Genomic DNA, 19,295 nt, shown 5'->3' with positions numbered 1-19,295 from the left:
TCGAGTTTAACCACTCGCAACCATGCTTTCATGGTATGAATGGTTTCACTTCCATAAAGTTCCTCGGGCGTCACAACTATCACCACCGCATGGTCGTCTGCAAAACCAGTCAACGTTCCCTCCTCTGGCACGCGAGTACCATGCACTTTGTTAAACATTATGTTTCACAGCAACGCGCCTAATACGAAGTCTTATCATCCTTTCCAACATCTTCCGCATAGTGTCTAAAAGACATATAGGGCGATATGAGGAGGATGCGTTAGGCGGTTTTCGGGGCTTCGGCAGCAGAACCAGCCGCTGCTTTCTCCACTGCCCGGAAAACACTCCATTCCCTATACACGATTCAGTTGTGCCCATGAACCATTTGAGCCTTATTTTGGCTACTTCAGGACTTTATTCGCAATCCCGTTCAATCCCGGAGCCTTATTGTCCCCAATTTGTCCTAAGATCTCTTCTAGCTCCTCGCCGGCCACCCAGAGAATCATCAAGACGCCCTGTTGAACCGTTGACCGATGTTCACTTTCCTGGTCTTTTTAACCGTTGGCTGAGGTCCACTTTCTTCGTGTTGCCGAAAAAGAATTGCAATTACTTTGACCAAGAGTCGCGGGTACGTCATTTGAGGTATTTTTCGCCCATCAATTTCATTCATTACAACCTTGTAGGCAGCGCCCCACGGGTTCGTATTTATCCCGTCCCGTATGGCGTTATTAAGGCTACTTTAAAGACCGCGGTATTTTGCTTACAAGTTTTTGATGTTCGGGCTTGCCCTTTGTCCTTAGGCAAAGTATCCTCGGTTGTAAAAACGATGATCTCAACAGGAAGATTTCCTAGTTCGATCCGTAATTTATGGTGAAAACACAATCGGCACCAAACAAAAAATTTCCTCATATTACATTATTGTTGCAGTAAGAGGAGCGTAATAGCTATAGAGATGGACGGTGTTGATTTTTCATTTGCTTTTGTACGGCTTACCTCCCTCAAGTCCGCATCATCATCATCATCAACGGCGCAACAACCGGTATCCGGTCTAGGCCTGCCTTAATAAGGAACTCCAGACATCCCGGTTTTGCGCCGAGGCCCACCAATTCGATATCCCTAAAAGCTGTCTGGCGTCCTGGCCCACGCCATCGCTCCATCCATCCACGCCAAGTCCACATCACCCCGTTTAAATATGTATCACCCACAGTACTATCGTAATTTCGATAAGACTTACCGACTACCATCCACATTTCAATTCTCGAAAGGTTTGTAAGAGCAACTCTTGAGCTGCGATGCAATGGTGGAGGTTGGTTTGTACTAACCTGAGGCACTGCGATCATTGGACATAGACGGTCGGGAGCCCGCTTGCCAATTCCCAAAAACCACTGGCACTGGGTTTCGCAAAGCCATGCAGTGTAAAAACGTCCTCCATATTTGACTTTGATTTTATCCACTGCTAAGCGTTCGCTCCAACCTACCCGGCGAGCACATGAGCATGTCCATACCCTCCCATTTCCTGATGTCCATACCCACAATACATCCGCTGAACGTTCCCTTATCCGCACGAAGAGACCCGCCTGATAGAATATTTGACAACTCCATACAGGAGGATAGATACCAAACTGATCGCAACCTTATTATTATTATTTATTCAGAGGGTCTGCACTGTGATCACTAGCAGTACTCACTAAGTTCTATAACCGGCAAAGACTGTAAGATGTCATCTATTTTTAGCTATTTACCTGGAATTTGGTAAGCCTCGAGGAGTAAATCCCTTAGTTGGACAATGCCCCAGTAGGTGCATGGAGGTTTAACTGCCTCCCGCGCAGAATTTGTAGATAGTTTTCCTGGAACCTCTTTCGATAAAGTGCAACTTCAAAATAATTTTTAAATTAGGTTTAAATAGTCCGGATAGTTCAAGTGGTTAGAGCACAAGGCTGTCGTAGCGTAAGGTCGCGATTCAAATCTCTCTGGTAGCAGAGGTATTTGTTACCGTGACTGGATGTCGGATTTCAGTCGACTCAACTGTGAATGAGAACCTGAGTCAAATCAGGGTAACAATCTCGAGTGAGCGCAATGCTGACTACAATGCCTACTAGAGTGTACCGTTACGGTGTTGAATGGAGTGCTCTAACAGTCGTCAAGGCCTTGATCCAATATGGATGTTTGCGCCAACGATTATTATTATATTAAATAGTCCTGCTAGAATTTTGGATATATATTCCCAGAAGCGTTTTAGATTGCTCTATGCCTGGTAGACTCGCCCCGTATTATTCCGTCCATCGTTCTTCCTCTCCCAAGAGCCTCTTGAGTATGTCTCTTCCCTGCACAATAGATTTATCAGTTAACCGGGGACGATGGTGCTCCTTCCTTTGCTAACACGTCTGCTGTGCATGCATTCTAGTCAGGCCCGGAACTTGAGGAAATGTTATTGTGCACGTAGTACTCCTATAGCAGGTTGGAGTTTACCCAGTTTGATTTAAGTGCATTGATGGTCACATGTCTGTTGTACGAATGTTATAATTCTTGCAGCTCCTTTACAGACAGAAATAAGTACACCTGCCGATGGCGTATATTCCCGGTGTTTTGCTCATTTCCAAAAGTCTAAAGCTCAAAGTCCAAAAGACTCCTACTTTTGCTCCCTTTTCTATCGTATTGTATACTACTTTATCATTTCTTGGTGCAGCTTTTGTGTCCTGGTCATACCTCACCAGTGATGGTACTCCCTGGACCACATTAAATATGCGGTGATGAGCAGCTTCCAGAGTACATAAGTCCAGATGTTAGGCAGCGGAACCCTACGGTCATAGTAGCATCCTATAGGAAGAACCTCGAGGACTTTGGGCATTTTCAACGGATTACGTCATACGCAAGCTGAGCTTTAGAGGAATTTTGTTGTAGGGTTTCCAACCAGGCAGAATGGAGGACCGCGCCGTGTTGAAGGGTTATGACAAAGTATTCTTTACCGACGAATTAAAGATGGTCTGTGGAATCATTGCGAAGACTTTCGGTGTATCGTAGGATCTATCAGTATTCGCCAGTGTATTCCAAGCGAAAGTTCCGGCGATACGGCAGGCCCGCAGATGGTTGGGGCATGATCCGAGCGCCAAGCGAAACATAGTCATTCTGACCGATAGCTAAGCAGCCATTAAGAATTTGTATTTAGTGGCGACATCTCCAGACTGATGGGACAGTACAAGGATGCGTATAAAAATTACATGGCGCTCACAAAGCCACTCTCCTATCGATTTTCGAATGAGCGGGCTGATGAATTTGGCTCTGCTATAACATGACCTGATTACAAGACCATTTGGGTCAGATGCGTGCAAATGTGCCTGGGATTACTGCGGTTTGCAAGAGGCACCGACCTATAAAGGATCATGCGGCTAGATTCGGCATACCCTACAATTTACATTGCGAAAATTATGGACCGGTGGGAGAGACTGCGGACATTAGGTCAACGATTCCTTGGAGGTCTAAAAGAAATCTCTAATTGCAGGCAATTGAGTTTCGTAATTGCTCCGAACTGGCTCTGTGTGGTATCAAAATGGCACACGACAGCGTTAATTTCTGGCCATTGGTTGGTAACAACCCCCCCCCCCCCCTTTATAATTTATATGGGTGGGTGGTGTGGGGATAATGTCATTTACAGATTTTGGGCAAAATAGCGAAAGCAAATTTAGCGCTACTAATGCGCCGAGCAATGTCAACTCTACTGCCATCATTTGCAGACACGATTCTACCTTGTTATACAAACAGTTCCACGATTTCGATATTCTGCCTACAATTTCGAATAAAAAGACTGCAATGATCCGTCAAACTGAGAACTTAGTTAGTCAAAAGTCTCCTCAAAATCGATGAACAGCAAATAGATCGTGGATCTAAACTTCCCACACAAGGATTCGCAGGGAGTTAGTTTTATCGGTGCAGGAAAATTCAGAGCGTTTTATTCTGTTTCCTATCGATCAAGCTTTCGATTTTTTAGCTATTATCTTTGGAACGAAAAGAAGCATATAAACACCCATTACTGCCACCTTCCCATTCTCCTGAACTCTCAACTGAAAACAGGGACTCTCCTTCGGAACCTTATCGATCATTGCCCTATTCCATGGAAAAGATCTTGGATTCAAAGGATTACGTATAAGTCGAAGTAACAGCTCTGCAGAAATTGCAGAGGCTGCAAGAAATGGTTAAGGGGTGCAATTGCTAAGATAGTGGCTATATTTTACTAGAGCGTATAGATGGAAGAGCACGGGAACCGTGCTCATAGAAAACATATGTATATTATTTAGATAATGGATTAAAATGATCTAGTAATTAATTTTAGAAATAATTGATGTATTGAACCATTTTAATCTTCTGATTGAAACCAAGGAGTGACTTGAACTGAATGTAGTTAATGGTCCTATTCGAGGAAAATCTTAATGTGATCAGCATTTCCATAACGTTTACCGATACAACCTTATTGAGGGAGTTCACATATGTACATCATATACGTTTGTTCTTAGAACCTCTCAATCGCAACTCCTCTAGTGGCCTTAGGCTCTTTCACAAGGATTTTCGCCTGCCGGCAAGAGTCAAAATTTCTTCACTCGGCTGCGTGAATCCTTGCAATTTCACCATTCAGAGTAGACATGACAGTAAATGATCGGATTCCAAGAGCTGATTCTGGCCCCACCATTTTGGATCCAGATCTTCGGCGAGCCAGTCTTTCAGCCTCCTCATTACCAACGATGTTAGAGTGCCCCGGCACCCGCCGGTTTGGGAGTAAATATCAACTTCACATCACTCCTGGTAATTGGAATATGCCAAGGATGCGCGCTATATATTCAGAATACGTAAACCCAAGGCATACATTCCTTGCAATTTTAGGAAAGGAATGATTTTACTTGCTTTAGTGACACTGTTTTGCATGCCAATCTCTAATCTGTGTGGTAAGAACTGTCGGCCTTGAGCTGGGATGCTATTTGGGAAGTACCCTTCAAGTAAATGGCTTCCAGCTTGCTTGCCTCACTGCATTGGTAATGTGGGTTCCGTCTGAAGCTGAGGATTTGCAGTTCGGTCGCTACTAGAAATTCTAATAGTCTAGATCCCCTTGTGCTTGTGAGCGTTAACATCGAACCCTGCTATTGCCCCCATGCATTTAATCTTCGCATACTTTATAGCTCTTGTGAATGTTCCACTGGCAATTTCGACCCCATCGTAGGGAAAATAAGCAGAGCACCAAAGAATCCCCATATTTCGCTATTGATTTTTTATAGTTAATTTTATCGTTGTTGTGTGGCGGTCACATAAGCCATTAACCTGGAAGTACTTTTAAACCACCATAAGTCCACATACTGGTTCTTGCGTGAAGTATAGAAATGTCTTGCAGCTATTGATCCGAGGACTGACTATTGTCTGTTGCCATCCCCTCCATTGCATGCATATTTCGACCCCCTGCCCCTGATTTGACTCAGGTACTCATTCGCAGCTGAGTCAACTGGTATCCGACATCCAGTCATGATAGCAAATCCCTCTGCCACCAGTGAGATTTGAACCGCGACCTTCCGCTACCACAGCCTTGCGCTCTAACCACTTGAGCCGTCCGAATCCCCCTCGTATTGCTTTAGAAGATATTGCGTGCGTTAGAACATCCGTTAACGATACAGAGCAGTTTACGTTACTTTTCCTGTTCGATATGTAGGTGGGCATGGATGTAAAGGATTAGGCTTGTAGGCCCTTTTAGAACAGTTGACTAGTGGTAAGGGCCATTCGCAGTTGGCATAAACGCTTTAGACATAGGAATTTATTGGTGATATGGTCAAATCTTCTTGCTGCTCGGACTTAATCATTCCACAGAAGATACTTCGATTCGAAGCAACATTTGGGGGTGTATTGGAACATAAACTGCTAGAATGACAACGTCCTCGGAGAACGAGTTTAACAAATACCTCTGTCGTTTATCGTGTATTTTCAGCAAGGGCGTATTGCAATCATTCTATTCTAACTTTTAGATTTTTGGATTATCTAATAATAAGACAAAATTGTCCTTAGTAGCTTACAATTTTCGTACGAAGAGTTTTGATTTTGTATAAACAAGAGAGATGTATCTGAGAGACATGCCCATTTTTCAAATGAACGAACTGAATGTACAGAACTGATAATTCTTATTAAATACTAAACACTTTTGTCGCAAGCGAATCTGTGAAAATTGTTGTGAAACGAAAGGACTGCTTTTTGGAATGAACTAAAATAATAACAGAAAACACAAAAGAAAAAAATGGATGCTAACCTGTGAATATTTACATATTTTGGATTTTCAATTTTATTATTCTACTAGGCACAGTTGTGTGCAACAATATATAATTGTAGATTTATCAACTTTAACCTGATTATGAGATATAAATCATTTGTATATAAGATTTGACTAGTTGTTAGAATGTAAAGAAGCAAAATAAAGTACAACTCTCTGTTATGTCGAGATAATACTATGAAAGAAACCTGAAAATGTTAATGACTAGATATACTACTTGAATATTTAAGATAGATATACAAGAGCAACTCAAATCCTGATTTGATAAGCATTTTTTCTTGAAATTAATCAGTGTCCGGTTCTGGAGTGTTAATGTGGAACGGTGAAAAAAGCAAGGAGATATCATTTCGCGGTTAAGACAGTCTTATTAATCCTTGCCTCTTTGTTCTGACCTGTTGGACGCACACTTAGCCAGGTTAGCGCTTTCTAAGGATCATTGATATTTGCTTCTAAGTTTCAAGTAAAAAACATGCGAATACATCATAAACAATAGTTGAAAGATTAGTAAATGGTTTAAGGTCAAATACACTAGATAGTCCTGGTTCCCATGAAATGCCGTAAGAAGCGAATATAGACAAATGCTACCCATTACAATAGATCGGCTCAAAGATTATATCGAGGATAATAGAAGCCTTCGCGAAGGAGGTACGCTATTTACTCAACAGATTTTCCATTAAATTTTATAGTAAAACCAAAGGAAGTGAATAGTTCAATCATAATCGTAGCTAGTTTCCAATAACCAACCGTTTTCAAACAACTTTCCTTTACTTCTTAGTAAAAATGCTCATTTCACAACATCAGTCTCCTGTTCCTTCCTAATTATGTTTGCTATGGGGATGAGAAATGAAATGATAAATATAATTATCATAGTTTTCCTGTAACATATTTATATAATAGATTTAGGTATTCATGAATTATGTGCTAATAGAGATATTATTTCGTAGTTTGCAATGGATATATCTACTGGAAATAAAATCGAAATTATAATTTTCTTAATAACAATTGTTTTAATGTTATTTTTCTCAAATCCTAGTGTATTTGTGCTTTACGAATAGCATCAAATTTAGGTAAAATGTGATGGTCAAGTAAAGGTCTCGATAAAGATGGAAACACCCCGATGAAGGCCGAATAAATGCCTCAATAAGTTTGCCACCAGAGCGCGGGCACGTGCAGAGACCTATCACGAGCTCCGGGGAGCGGAGATACAACTTTACAGACGGAAAAAGGAAGCCTAGAAGAACAAACAGGTCTGTGAACTCGAAAAATACAGGGAGCAACCGCATCAGGCGCGCAAGTTTTACCAACAAGTCAGCAGGATGAAGTCCTATGCACCTCGATGCTCATCCTGCCAAGGCAAAGAGGGAAATATGATTTCCGACAGAATGGGCATATTGGAGCGATGGGTCCAGTATTTTGATGAACTGCTCAACAGCCAAAATATCGGCGAATTGGAGGTCCCGCCAACTGAAGACGACAGACAAATGTTTACACTACCAAGCATAGAAGAAACAGTTCGTGCAAAAACCATAAGTCGTCAGGAGCCGATGAAATTACAGCAGAATTGGTTAGATATGGAGGCGACCAATTACACCAAGCAGTCCATCAACTGATGCTCAAGGTGTAGGACAGCGAATCGATGCCTGACGACTGACAACAACGCATTATCTGTCCCATACATAAAAAAGGGGGATAGCACACAATGCAGCAATTATAGAGGTATCACGTTGCTGAGTACTATCTATAAGGTATTCTCCGCTATCTTACTAGGCCGAATAGCCCATACGCTCAGAACATCATTGGCCCATACCAAAAAGGCTTCATTCCAGGCAAATCAGCACCAGATCAGCGTTTCTCTCTGTGGCAAACGATGGAAAAACCGCTGGAATATGGCCATCAGTTGCACCGTTTTTTCATCGACTTTAAAGCCGCCTATGAGAGCATAGCCATGGTAAAACTGTACACAGCCATGAATTCTGTCATGGCCGTCAGAATTCGACGAAATTCGTAAGACTGACTAGGCTGACCATGACCAATGTGCGAGGCCAGATAAAAGCAACAGGATCACTCTCGAGGCTATTCAACATCAACAACGGTCTAAGACAAGGGGATGCCCTATCATGCGTCCTCTTCAACCTGCCCCTGGAGAAAGTAATTCGCGATGTAAATGTAAATGCGAGAGGCACCAAACTGTTCAAGCTCACCCAACTATTGGCCTACGCTGACGCTATTGACATTATAGGAAGAACAACCCGAGATGTACAGTCTACCTTCATCCAGATCGAGCAGGCGGTGCGAGATCTCGGGCTGCACATAAATGAAGGCAAGAAGTATATAGTGGCAACGTCAGCGCCAAAAAACAAGGAACCAACAACATCAAATCGCACCGGTCAAACGGGAAGAATAAAGATAAGAGACTACAATTTTGAGGCCGTTGAAAATTCCTTTCATCGCCATTTCTAATGAACCTAGGGAAAATCGGATAATCAAACGACCATCCTGAGTGGCCCAAGACGACCTAGAGGGAATGGTTATCCCGGAAACCTAAAAAGTTGGCGAAATTGACCCTGAAGGTCCGCCCGCAAATACTCAAGCTCCATCAAAGTGCTCGGTTGACACGTTCTTGCTTCTTCTATGCTAGTCAGGCTCGGCAATGTGGGGGGGAGGTTCCTTTGAGCGTTTTGATCCCTCACGTGTCATTTGTACAAAATTAATTTATCTATCTAAACATGAGATAACGGATCTAAACATGAGATAACGAACAAAGGAATTCGCGACGGCCTAAAGAAATAAACCAGGACGCGAGCTAAACCTGGAAAAAAGAAAACGGCGCGACCGGGCACGTGGAGCCTTAAGCCTCCGGACCCGAGTGCCGCAGTCAAGAGGAAAAATCCACGACGGATCACAGTCTCGATCCTCGCTTCTCCTGACACAGATGGTTATTGTGGCGCAGCCCCTGACGTTCCCTCTCATCGTTGACATCCTCAGGCCATTATTTGGAGGATAGGGTCAAAGCTCTTACTGTACAAGACAATGATCTTGCCAGGCCACATCTATTCCTCGGAGACTTGGGTTCTTAGCAAGAAAAATTGCGAACTCTTGGCCGCGTTCTAGAGAAGAATCCTCCGAAGAATTTTTGACTTCCAGGATGGACGATTCCATAGCCTACATAACGACGAAATCGACGAGCAATACCATGACCGTCCGATTGGCTAACGCCCAATGGGAACAACACAACACGACAGAATATTGCCTAGTGTACTTGCAAGGTAAACATATTGGATGTACTATTATTAACTTATGTTTGTTGGTAGGAAAATGTCTCCGGCTGCCTCAGACAACAGACAGTCAAATGTCTGTGCATCTTTCAGACATCAAACACAGAAATACCTGAGTCAGACAAAAGGTTTTTGCATCAGACAAGCATCGGTGTATATCTCACGCATTTGGCAGACAAACGTCTGAGCCGGCATCAGACAAAACATTTTCCGGATAAAATAAATATTTGCCTCTGCCTCACACATCAGTCAAACAAATGTCTAAATCGGCATTAGACAGACAAATGTCTGTTTCAGACAAAATCTTTTCTGCATCAAACAAACGCTGCTTCTGACAAATGTCTGAATGTGGCTCAGATACAGGCAGACAGATGCCTCTGTTTGAAACAAACAAATGTTCCCGTCTGAATGGGACAATTCGCCCACATAGGACGCATCGACGTCAGCACATTATCTTCGTGTGGGCGAGCGACGAGTCCTGTCATTAAATTGTACAGACAAATAAATATGTACATATGCATTCACTCGCTAAGAAAATAAATATAATATTATTATCTCTATTTTTATGGTACGAACGTTTCGGTCCTTTAGAAGTCAAACTAGATTCCCAATTTTTGTAGAAAAAATATGAAATAATATATAAGAATGAAATGAATGTATAATATAAACAAGATGCATTATAGTTTAAGAGCTCAGTCAAAGTTCAGTAGTTGTACAGCGAAAATAAATTACCTTGCCGCAAGAACACGAAATTATGTATATAAAAGAATATTTATATAAAATATCACGGAAGAGGGGAAAGCAAGTGAATGTCGCTTCAGAGAAACCATTCAAATTTTCCGAAGCTTTCTTTCCTAATTTAGTGGGTACTAACTCCATTGCTAAAATTAGTGGAATATCCAAACCCACTTACAGCCAAGTTACACGTAATATTCCTCAACGTACGGAAAATACTCAACTCAAGGTTCAGTCAGTGAATTTTAGTGATAATCTCACAGGAACTTCTGCTTCTATCACGAAAACTTTTGCAACAACTATCGAGTTGTAAACGTAAAAATGAACAATTCGATGTTTTAGTTAAATTGACTATCAAATATACAATTTAAAAAATTTCGAAATAATATGGATGGTTTAATATGGAACGCTAGAAGTCTAGCAAATAAGAAAACTAAATTTGTTGAGTATTTATCGTCGAGCAATATTGATATTGCATTAATTTCGGAAACTTGGTTAAAGAGAGCGCTTATACGAATTCAATTTTTTTTTTGTATATAGAAAAGATAGAAAGCAATCTAAGGGTGGTTGTTGCAATTTTTATACGGAGAAATATTAAACATGAATTATTGCCTAACCTAGGAACAACAGCTATTGAATCTATTGTAGTAAATGTTAAACTCTAGTGGGGCCAGATTTGAATATAATTGCAGCTGACGACCGAAAAATTATTTATCAGCGATATACGGTAATTATATAACCTAAATGGAAATTTTCTAATTGGCGGTGATCTTAATTGCAGAAATACTATTTGGGGTTGCAAGAAAAACAACAAATGGGGTAATATTCTACATAAATACATCCAACCTCACCCCGTCTCAATGCTTTTCGCGGATGAACCAACGTACGTCCCATTTAACAAAAAAGCTTCGGCATCAAATCTAAATGTGGTACCGTCTAATGTCCAGAATATCTGTTCTGCACTAGATGTAGTTAACGAGCTTAACTCTGATCATTTGCCAGTTATCTTTAAGTTATATAGTTCTCCAGGGATACTAACCAAACAATTCTTTTATAATTTCAAGTTGGCTGATTGGTCAAGGTTTCAAAACAGTCTAATTACTGATATTGACCTCGTACAGGTTTCCAAATCAGATATGTCATCCACCGTAGTGGCTATTAATCGTAGTGTCCCGAAAACATCTGTTAGAAAGCTCATTGCGCACAGAAACGCCTATAGACATAACACGCAAAGACACAGAAATGCCAACTCAAAATTTAGGTGGAACCAAAGAGAGAAGAATATGTTGAGCAAACTTAAAAAAGGAGACAACCCATTTTGGAACATTGTTCGAATTTTGAAAAACAAAAATAAACATATTCCGACCTTAGAAGATTGTGACCAGGTTTATATAACTAAGAAAGAGAAGGCAAGCCATTTAGCAAGTACATTTGCTAAAAACTTTGGCGAAAATGAGGAACTATATGATGCAGCAACAGAAACCGAGATTGAACGGACAATTAGAGAGTGGAACATACTTTCCATGTTCGAAAGCTTCCCAACGATTAAACCGGAGATTATATGGGATATAATCAAATCGGCTAAGCCGAAGATATCCACGGGATTTGATAATATCCCCAACATTTGCCACATAAAGTTGCCAAGAAAAGCAATCGTATTTTTTATGCACATCTTCAATGCATGCATCAAATGTGGCTATTATCCAACTGTTTATTAATCCGCAAAAATTATCCCGATTTTGAAGCCACAAAAACCTGCCCAAGTAGCTTGTAGCTATAGAACTATAAGTCTTCTAAACAATCTTGCAAAAATGTTTAAGAAGATCATCAAACAACATCTTTCTGTCCACATGGAATGTCAAAAAATGATACCGAACGAACAACTTGGATTTAGGAAAAGGCATTCAACAAACCATCAGTTAATGCGTGTAAAAAATGCTGTTGAATTAGCTTTCATGCAAAACAATTTTTGGCCTTAGTATCTCTAGATATAGAAAAAGCTTTTGATAGAGTTTAGCACAATGGTTTAGTCTACAAGCTCATAAAGCCGAATTTCCCGGCTTACTTTATTAATCTGGTGAATAGTTTCTTTAGTGGTAGATCATTTCAGGTACACATTTATAATAACCTTTCGGAGCTTCAGAATATTAGGGCAGGAGTTTCACAAGGTTCAGTTCTGATCCCACTATTGTACCATATATACACGCATGATTTTCCTCAGGCAGACGGTGTGCAAAATGCAATATTTGCGGACGATACTGCAATTTCTACAGCAGACACTCTTTATTCTAAAATTCAAACAGTGGAACATGCAATAGGTGTTATATTGCACCGGAGTGCAACCGCTCACCAGTTGCTAGCACAGTTCGCTGCGGAAGTAAATGCTGATCTAGTGCTGATTAGCGAGCAATACCGAAACAAGGACCCGTCCTCATGGTATCTCGACTTATCGGGCACCGCTGCCATCTGGGTTCGGGACGACGTTCGACTTCGTGTTCTTGCCGAAGGCCGGGGAGACGGATTTGTCTGGATCCGGTGTTTAGGGATAACGTTTTTTAGCGTTTACCTGACGCCGAATGAGTCGATTCCGGACTTTCGGTGCCGGCTTGATGCTCTGGAGGACGCCGTTTCGAGCACGGAGGGACGAATCCTGGTTGGCGGTGATTTTAATGCCAGGGCTCTTGAATGGGGCATGCCTCAATCAGACTCCAGAGGGAAACGGATTCTGGAAATGGCGGTGAGAACCGGGCTCGTAATTTTAAACACCGGATCCACGCCAACGTTTCGGCGCCCAGGTTGTGAAGGAAGCATTCCTGACATCACTTTTGCGTCGGAATCGCTGGCATCATCGGTGGACGGGTGGCGAGAACTAGAAGACTTCTCGGCAAGTGATCATCAGTACATTGCGTTCGAAGTGTTTGACGCTACTTGCCGGCGAGCACCAACACGACGTTCCCCTGCGTGTGGAATGTCGCGAGGGTGAACATCGGAAGGTTCGTCGAAACTCTTGGAGCAGGTAGGGCCGCGCTGGGGGGCACTCCGGGGTGTGGTGGTGTCGCAGCTGACACCGTCGTAAATTCAGTGATGAATCTGATAACGACAGCGTGTGAGGCTTCCATGCCACGGAGAGGCTCCAGGCGCGACAAGCCTTCTATGTACTGGTGGACGCCGGAAATTGCCGACCTACGGAAGGAGTGTCATAAGCTCAGCCGTTTGGCACAACGTTTGTACGCCAACGAGGAGGCATGTGCCATAAAGGCACAATATAGATCAGCAAAAAGGAGACTCCGCAGCGCTATAAATAAAAGCAAAGCTCGCGGCTGGCAAAATCTTGTTAATGAGGTGAATGATGACCCGTGGGGACTTGGCTATAAGCTTGTCACTCGGAAAATCGGGGCTCTGCGGAAGCCCTGCATATTGAGCACCGACCAGATGGACCGCATTGTGCGGGCATTGTTCCCCAGACACCCTGTACGGGTTGATGTGAATAGCGTGGAAAGCGTCGTGGATTGCCCCCTTTTCACAATGGAAGAACTCGAAGAAGCGGTTCTCACTATGAAAAACAGGAAGGCGCCAGGTCCTGATGGCATCCCGGCGGAAGTTTACAAACTGGTGTTCCGCCAACGGCCAGAATTGCTGCTCGAAGCGTTCAACGCGTGCTTGAAGGAGGGCATTTTTCCTTGTCGCTGGAAAGTGGCCAGACTCGCGTTGATCAGTAAGGGTAAAGGAGACCCGGAGCTCCCGTCTGCATACTGATCGCTGTGTATGCTTGACACGGCCGGAAAAGTGCTCGAGGGGTAGACTCGCTGAAGCGATCCGTGCTGCCGGGGACTTATCCGCAAGGCAGTTCGGGTTCAGAACAGGGAAATCTACAGTGGATGCTGTTATGGAGGTCGTAGATGCGTTTAATCGAGCCGGGGCACACAGGCGCCGATCTCGACGGATAGTGCTCCTCATAACGCTTGATGTCAGAAATGCCTTCAATTCCGTAAGATGGACAGATATGCTAGGCACACTAGAGAACTCCTTTCACGTGCCAAGCTATCTCTTGCGGATATTGAGGGATTATCTGAAAGACCGCTCCCTGTTCTATGAGACGCTAGAGGGCCAGAGGAGGATGGAAATCACGTCGGGAGTAGCGCAGGGATCCATCCTAGGGCCGGACCTCTGGAACGCTTCCTACAATAGTCTGCTGAAACTCGATATGCCCGAAGAGTCGCGCCTGGTCGGTTATGCAGACGACGTTGCGGCACTTGTTGCCGGACGCACTGTTGAACAGGCGCAAAGCACACTTGGCATATTGATGCGACGGGTAAGCGGATGGATGACTGCTCACGGTTTCAACCTTGCGCTGGAAAAAACCGAAGTAGTCATCCTGACCAGAAGGAGAATCCCGACCTTGCGTCCCATATCGATCGGCGAGTTGACTATAGAGTCAAAACCAGCGGTTAAATACCTTGGTTTAATGCTCGACTCGAAGATGAGCTTCTTCGAGCAAATCAAAGCAGCCGCGGACAGGGCTGCAGCAGGAGTCGCAGCCTTGAGTCGGCTAATGGCGAATGTCGGCGGCCCTATATCAACTAGGAGACGTCTCCTCATGGGAGCAACGCAGTCCGTCCTTCTCTATGGTGCGGAGATATGGGCTGATGCCCTTGACAAGGAGGTGCATCGTAAACGCCTCGCTCAAGTGCAGAGGCGGGGAGCTTTGCGAGTGGCGTCTGCTTATCGCACCGTCTCCGAACCGGCTGTGATGGTGATTGCGGGAGTGATCCCCGTTGCCCTCCTTGCCAAGGAGCGCAAAGCTATCTATCACCGTAAGGGCGAAAACTTAAGAGAAGTGGTTGCCCGTGAAGAACGTCAACGCACCCTTAACGAGTGGCAACTTTCTTGGCAAAATGAGCCAAGGGGCAGATGGAATGCGCGGCTCATCGACAAATTAGACCCATGGTTGAACAGAAAGCACGGTGAGATTGATTACTTCCTTACCCAACTTCTACGTGGGCATGGAGGGTTTCAGTCTTACCTGCACAGGGTTGGGAAGGCGCGATCTCCTGATTGTGTGTTCTGCAATAGAGTGGCGGATGACGCTGAACACACCTTTTTCTCTTGCGAGAGGTGGGACGGCCTCCGCCAGCAGCTTTATGCAGACACAGGGGAGCTCTCTCCAGACATTGTCATAGAGATGCTGAAGAGCGCTGGCAGCTGGAATCGTATTGCGCATTATGTTAGGGCTCTTCTTACTACGAAGAAAATCATCATCACCAACGGCGCAACAACCGACATCCGGTCTAGGCCTGCCTTAATAAGGAACTCCAGACATCTCGGTTTTGCGCCGAAGTCAACCAATTCGATATCCTTAAAAGCTGCCTGGCGGACAACATTTGTTTTAGTTTTACTTAAAGTTCAAGAGGTTTTTAGTTGCCATTTTCCTCTAAATTATGCATAAAGATATAAAGTACAAGTTGCGCGCATGCAACACTTGTAATCGTAAGATGTAAAGTTAGTTTCACTAGACTCTGAATTTTAAGCTTTGTTAAAAAAAAAACATTGTAACACATTATTGGCAATATATTATATATCTATCTATATAAATAAAAAAAATTGCAGATGTTCAATGCTCCATTATATAATTGGCAGAGCATGACACAAATACGAATTATTTGAGCTGAAATATTTTGTTTGAGGATTAACGGGTCCCTAGTTCGCATCTACTTGATGTCGGACCGGACCAAATGGGAAACAACTTACACCCTCGATTTTTGTTTGGTTTGTTGTTGTGAAATAAAAATTTTGTTTATTAGTTATCAAAGGGGTCAATATCGTTTTATAAAAGTTGAAACCATTGCGAGAGCAAAAAAAAAATGTTAATGTTGTGTAAAACGACGCATCTAGAACTTATTCCAGTACCGACCTAAACGTGCTACATTTATGTATGAATCGGCTCAAAACGCCGATTATTGGAGATAAACTCCAATCTGCATAAATAACATCGACAATTGAATTTTAGGAACCAAAAAGCAAATAAAAAACGGTAAATAATCATTTATTTGAATCTACATTAACGGTTGTTCCCTCTCTATGCTGATTGACAGCCTCCATCCTATGCTTCCTTGACTCCACTAAATATTTAACGAATTCTTGTGTGATCGCCTTTCATTCTTCTTTAATGGCTTCTTCCAACTCTTGTACCATTGGCAGACGTGTAGACTGTCAAGCTCTCTTTAGCTAGATGTCCTTTATCTACCCGCTGATATTGACACCCTAAAATTTTTGTATTGTGCTGGATGAGCTGCATTGAGATTTGATTTCTCAATGATGTGGTGAAAACATAGCGATCGTCCCGTTAAGATATAGCACACTAATGTACAGGCTAAGTATTAATATGCATAACCTATGATAACCTTATACCTGGAAAATACCCTCTTATACCTATGTAAATTCCAAACGGTTGCTACCTGAATTGAACGATTTAGAAGCGTGATCTTCGTATGATGTTATTGGATGGGTTTTGGAACTCAAATACGTATGTTTACAAACCTCTTAAAAGCCTACTTTTCACACTTTGAAAATACATACGACGCAATTTCAGGATAGATCCAATAAAAGAAATATTAATCTGTTAACATAAAACTAGGCCCTGTGCGATTTTCTTTGCTTTCAAGTATATTTCTGAAAATCAGCACACCCATCGGACGCCATCTTTTTTGTCCTATAAAAAAGCCTGCCTAGGCAGTCTCACTTCATTTGCATAGTCTTCTTTGCTTAGCTCAATTCCAATTAGGACATTCGAAACTTTCGGAAACCATATTTCGATTAACAACACACACTGACGACTGCAGTACTCTCAACTTATCATCACTTCAGACTGACAGATTTATTTAAATTTTCATCAGTCCATCAGTCATTGCAATAAAAATACCCTCGACGATCAGCTGGCAATAATTTTATCATTCTGACTGACGAAATGCTGATCATGTAAGGTCAGCCTTAGGCCGGGCGCAAGTTGGGACGCATGATGACTGAGGGTGACGCAGGAAGCGAAATTGGCTGCGCCCAGGAACAACGAAATCCGAGAAGTGATTTTATAACGTTTTGCCGGTGTGTTGACAATTTACGGAATGATTATATATATAACAACCGAGTTGCCTTATCAACTAGGCAGCAAATCTTCCAAGAGGTTTCACTTGAGCTCGGGCTGGAGTCATCAAATTACCGGACTAGTCAAAGGAGTAACACAAGTACTCCACCTGTAAGGCACTCAATGAATCCAGTAGTCAGGAGAAGCTTAGTAACTGGGGATGTCGACCCAATTTATAATGAGGCTTTGACCGCATTCCAGGTCGCATTCACAGAGTATGCTGAACTGAACTGAAGTTTACTTCGGCAACTACTAACATCATTGCTGCCGTTGACAGAATTTTGGCTGATCGTTTGGCTAGCGAGATTGCTGCTACAGAGGTTCACAGCCTGATCTACGTTGCAGCTGCCACGGTTATTCGTCTCCATAATCAACATCTTAGAGCGAATAACAGAGGTATGCGCAGAGGGACTTTACCGTTCTGGGTGTTTCGACTCAACAAAAGAGTCGAAAAGTTGAGAACGGAGATTGGTCGTGTCACGCAAGCACTCCTTGGAAATCCATCACCAAGAGTGCACAGATGCGTTGCGAACATCATTGGAATCTACCATCTGTCCAATGATTTGCCAATCGAAGAAATCCTCGAGGTGCTGAAGCAGAAACTTGCGGTATGGTCCAATCGCATCCGTAGGTATCATAAAAGCTTTCCGCGAAGGACAGACAACACCTTGTTCTTCCAAAATCAGCGGGGATTCTCTAAAAATCTCACTAACTCAGGTCGTGAAAATAACCTCGATCTGGATCAGGCGACGACTTCTGGAGAAGTGTTTAGAACGAACCCAGCCGTTCCAATTTAGAAGCAGCGTGGCTCCTAGACCTTATGCGTTCATGTGAGGCCCTCCCCGAAATGATTATGCCTGGCGTAACTGAACTGACGTAGAAGCAGCCCTTGAAAAGGTAGATAATTGGAAAGGGTCAGGAGTCACAGGGTATTGCCAATCATTTTAATCAGATGATTGCCAATCCTAAATTAGTTCCAGAATTTTTCACCAAGGGAATAATTTCCCTCATCCGCAAGGAACAATGTGTCTCTTGTCATTCAAAATGCCGACCAATTACTTGTCTTCCTACCATCTACAAAGTCTTCAGTTCAGTGCGCGAACATCTCAAAACACCTTAATGTTTATAAATTGATAGCTGAGGAGCAAAAAGCCGTAAGAACAGCTAATAATCGATACGGTCGCTGTAAAGCAGGCTGTCCATCAAAAACGAAATATCGCGACAGCCTACATCGATTATAAATCAGTCTTTGACTCCATATCGCATTCGTGGTTACTACAAGTGTTACGCTTGTACAAAATCAATCCGAATGCGGTTCTTCTCCTGAGAATTGGAGCACGAAGCCATCGAAATCCTCACAAACATCAGAAGAGATACCAATCAGGTGTGGCATCTCCCAAGACGATTCTCTAAGCCCGCTGTGGTTCTGTTTGGCTTTGAATCCGCTATCCCATCTTTTGCATGCACGGGTTCCAAGTCAAACATGGTATATTGTCGAAATGTACATTAAGTTATTTAATGTATATTGACGACATCAACTTCGAGGAACAAGTTCGCTCCATGTTGGACATCACCATCCAGTTCAGTAGAAATATCGGCATGCATGGGTTGGGAGAAATGTCGCATAAAAACAATTGTTCGGGGAAAACTTACCAACAACGACGGATACAACTACAATACCTGCTGTGGCAATAATCAAATCCTGCTGGGGGAGTTTGAACGACGTCTGGGTCTTGTCCATAAAACTGAGCTGTTCGGGCATGGCAATCAACACCTTCACCATTTGCGTCCTTTTTTATACTTTCGGTGTGATACAGTGGAGTAATACGGATGTAGAATCTGTCAGTAGACGGGTAAGGGTAGTTCTTGCAAA

This window comes from Hermetia illucens, chromosome 6, assembly GCF_905115235.1.
Source record: "Hermetia illucens chromosome 6, iHerIll2.2.curated.20191125, whole genome shotgun sequence".
In the NCBI taxonomy this organism is placed as follows: domain Eukaryota; kingdom Metazoa; phylum Arthropoda; class Insecta; order Diptera; family Stratiomyidae; genus Hermetia; species Hermetia illucens.
This window is presented reverse-complemented; position numbering follows the sequence as displayed.